A 4070-nucleotide genomic window follows, 5' to 3' on the forward strand; every position below is an offset into this window, starting at 1 on the left:
CCAGCCCTGGGCTCTCTCTTCCCCCCCCCACCTGCACCCCCTGCCACCCCAGCCCTGGGCTCTCTCTTCCCAGACCCCACCTGCACCCCCTGCTGCCCCAGCCCTGGGCTCTCTCTCCCCCCCCACCCGCACCCCCTGCCGCCCCAGCCCTGGTCTTCCCCCCACCAGTGATGACTCTGCCTGCTCCCCCCTCACCTCCAGTCGGTCCGGTGCTGGCAGGGTCGGGGTAAGCAGCGGGGCTCCCGGGCCATGCTTCAGCCCAGGGTCCCTCCATCCAGGGCTCCCGCCTCGAGGACCGGCCGGGACCCGGGAGGGCAGAGCCGGGGGACAGCCCCGGCGGGTGGCTGAGGAGCCAGGGCAGGGTAGCCCCAGAGGCAGCGGAGCCCCGGAGAGCGGGACGCAGGCCCCGCACGGCAGTGCCCCACCCTCTATGGCCCCACTGCTGCTGCTGCTTCTGGCCGCCCTGCCACAGTCCCTGGGCGGCTTGGGCTGCTTCGCTCAGCCCGGGCTGCAGCACTGGGGGGCGGCTGCCCTGCGGCACCTGCAGGCGGCTCTGTGTGCCCCGTGGGGTGTCCCCCAGCCTGAGTGTCCGCCGCTCGAAGCCTGCCCGGCCCAGCCACAAGGTGTGGGCGCTGCTCCCCCGCGGCGCAAACCGCAGCGGCTACAGGGCACCCCCCACGGATGACACGCTGCTGCTGCCAGGGCCGACTCTAGGCTTTTGCCACCGGAAGCAAAAAAAAAAAAGAAAAAATGGCCAGAATGCTGCCCTTGAAAATGTGCTGCCCCAAGCACGTGCTTGGTTTGTTGGTCCCTAGAGCCGGCCCTGAAGACAGGATGTTTTTGTAAAAATATTTTTGCTGCTGTTGCAACAGAAATAATTTCAGGAAGTTCTCTGGACTATGATATGCAGGAAGTCAGACTAGAATCTATGAAAGAATGAGGGAGGATTTGGTGGATTATACATCTATCGTTCCTCCCTATTATCTAGATAACTTCTCTGCATCTGCCAGCGAAGGATCTTGCAGAGATGCCAGGCAGAAACCACACTGTAGTGACATATTTCATCCTCCTGGGATTCTCCAGCCTCTTGGAGATGCAGGTGTTGCTCTTTGTGCTGGTGCTGACCTCCTTCACCATCACTCTGATGGGGAACATGCTCATCACAGCACTGGACTGGACCCTCCACACCCCCATGTATTTCTTCCTCTGGAACCTGTCTTTCCTGGAGATCTGCTACACCTCCATCACCATCCCCAAGATGCTGGCCAACCTGCTTGCGGAGAAGAAGAGTATTTCCTTCACTGGCTGTGCCACTCAGCTGTATTTCTATCTCTTCTTCGCCACAGCAGAGTGCTACCTCCTGGCAGCCATGGCTTATGACCACTACGTGGCCATCTCCCACCCACTATGTTACACCACCGTCATGAGCAACAGAGTCTGTGTTCTGCTGGTGGCCGGGTCCTATGTCGCCGGCATCCCCGTCTCCTTTGGGCAGACCACACTGATATTTAGTCTGCCCTTCTGTGGGCCCAAGGAGATCCACCACTTCTTCTGTGACATCCCCCCTCTGCTGAGGCTGGCCTGCGCCGACACCTACCTGAACAAGATGGATATATTTGTGGTGGCCGTGCTGGTAGTCATGGCTCCCTTCCTGCTGATTCTCATGTCTTATGCCCACATCATGGTCACCATCCTCAAAATGTCTTCTGCTGAAGGCAGGCACAAAGCCTTCTCCACCTGGTCCTCTCACCTGGTGGTGGTAACTGTTCTTCGGCTCTGGCAGCTTTATCTATTTCCAACCGAAGTCGAGTTATGGAGGGGACAGTGATAGAGTATCTGCTCTGTTATACATTGTCCTCATGCCCACACTGAACCCCATTATCTACAGCCTTAGGAACAAGGAGATGAAGGGGGCTCTGAGGAGAACATTGGGGAGAAGATGTTCTAACATCCAGGGCTCCTCACTGGTTGCATTCTGCTGCAAAGAGCAGAGATCTGTTCATAACTCCCACAGAGACTCTATGTATAAATGTGGGCAACTCATTTTGACTGAGAGCCTAAAAGAAGTAGGCACTCAAATCCCATTCAATGGGAACTGGATCCCCCAAAAGCAATGATAGCTATGCATCCAACTCCAGTTGAATAGAATTTGGGCACCTAACTCTCTTAGGCTCCTTTGCAAATTCCAGCCTCTTTTTGTCCTCTCTAAATGCTGTAGATTTCTATGAACAAAAGCAGAAATACAAACTTTTGAAATATTTTGACAAATGCGTTCTAAGAACCTGTAAATCTAATTCATTCTTTTACTTTTTCTATAGTGACACAAACTCAATTAGTGAGCTGATAGAGGGACTGCTCATACTTCTTCATATAATTGTAGTTCCTAAACCCTCCATTCATGGACCAGTACCCCATTGTGCAAGGCACAGTACAAAACAAAAAGACTCTCCAAAGAATTACAGTCTGGGCTGTGATACTCAAGGTCCTATATTTGATCCTTACCAAATAACCTTTTATTTTAGATTTTTTTTTAAAGAGCAAACCAAGAAAGAAAACAAGTAAAGGCTCTGGGAAAGCGTGAGTGTGTTTGCTCTCTGTCATGCTACATCCCCTGACTATACAACATTAGATTTTCTCTATTGATAAAAAGGAGTTTTGATTCCCTAACATATCCACTGTCAGCATGGGACACAGTGGCCCTATATGATATGGGGTTTGATCCCCATTGCATCTCACAGGTGCCTGGGACTAGGCTGCAGAGTTTGGTGTTTAAAAACACCAAATCCCCCAACCTCTGTTCAGACCTGGAATCCTCCTGTTTTCCACTTGAATGTGTCATAGTGCCAGTGAGATCAACCCCTCCTTCTCCATCCCAACCATTGCTTCCTTCTTGTTTAATGCCCCTGTAACAATTCCTCCTTTCCCGGTTTCCCCGTTGCACAACCCAATTCCAATCTCCCAGTCCCTGGATTGTCATTCTCTCCTCAGATAACAAGCTATCTGCACAACTTCCCCTGAGTGCCACTGTCAAGGTTCCTTCCCCACTCTGAACTCTAGGGTACAGATGTGGGGGATCTGCATGAGAACCTCTAAACTGAATTACCAGCTTAGATCTGGTTTTGCTGCCACCACTCCCAAGTGCTAACTCCCTTCCCTGGGTAGCCTTGAGAGACTTCTTCACCAATTTCCTGGTGAACACCGATCCAAACCCTTGGATCTTAAAACAAGGAGAAATTAACCATTCCCCCTCCTTTCCCCCCACCAATTCCTGGTGAGTCCAGATCCAACCCCCTTGGATCTTATAACAAGGAAAAATCAATCAGGTTCTTAAAAAGAAGGCTTTTAATTAAAGAAAAAAAGGTAAAAATCATCTCTGTAAAATCAGGATGGAAAATAACTTTACCGGGTAATCAGATTCAAAGAGCCCAGAGGAACCCCCTCTAGCCTTAAGTTCAAGGTTACAGCAAACAGAGATAAACACTCTAGCAAAAGGAACATTTACAAGTTGAGAAAACAAAGATAAACCTAACACGCCTTGCCTGGCTGTTACTTACAAGTTTGAAATATGAGAGACTTGTTCAGAAGATTTGGAGAGTGTGGATTGATGTCTGGTCCCTCTTAGTCCCAAGAGCGAACAACCCCCAAAACAAAGAGCACAAACAAAAGCCTCCCCCCCACCAAGATTTGAAAGTATCTTGTCCCCTTATTGGTCCTTTGGGTCAGGTATCAGCCAGGTTACCTGAGCTTCTTAACCCTTTACAGGTAAAAGGATTTTGGTGTCTCTGGCCAGGAGGGATTTTATAGTATTGTACACAGGAGGGCTGTTACCCTTTCCTTTATAGTTATGACAGCCACCAATTGTTACATCCAGTGCAGGGCTGGATGCAGGCAACCATTCCATTAACCCCTGGGTGCTACACATTGACACCTGGCAATGGGCCTCAGCCCTGACTCACACAGGATCTCTCCCGGGGTGCAAATGTGTCCTCAGGGGGCAGGACTGCACAGGAGCCTGGAAAAGAATCCCCCACTGCAGTGGAGTGGGTAGGTTGAAGCTCAGACATTCTCCC

The 4070-nt window shown here is 51.1% G+C and overlaps 1 pseudogene; it reads left to right on the forward strand.

Moving 5' to 3' along the window:
* The first annotated feature begins 1027 nt into the window (after window positions 1-1027).
* LOC135886147 (olfactory receptor 10A7-like) lies at window positions 1028-2117 on the forward strand (annotated as a pseudogene).
* Window positions 2118-4070: the final 1953 nt, after the last annotated feature.

The sequence above is a fragment of the Emys orbicularis genome, chromosome 12 (genome assembly GCF_028017835.1).
Source record: "Emys orbicularis isolate rEmyOrb1 chromosome 12, rEmyOrb1.hap1, whole genome shotgun sequence".
NCBI lineage: Eukaryota > Metazoa > Chordata > Testudines > Emydidae > Emys > Emys orbicularis.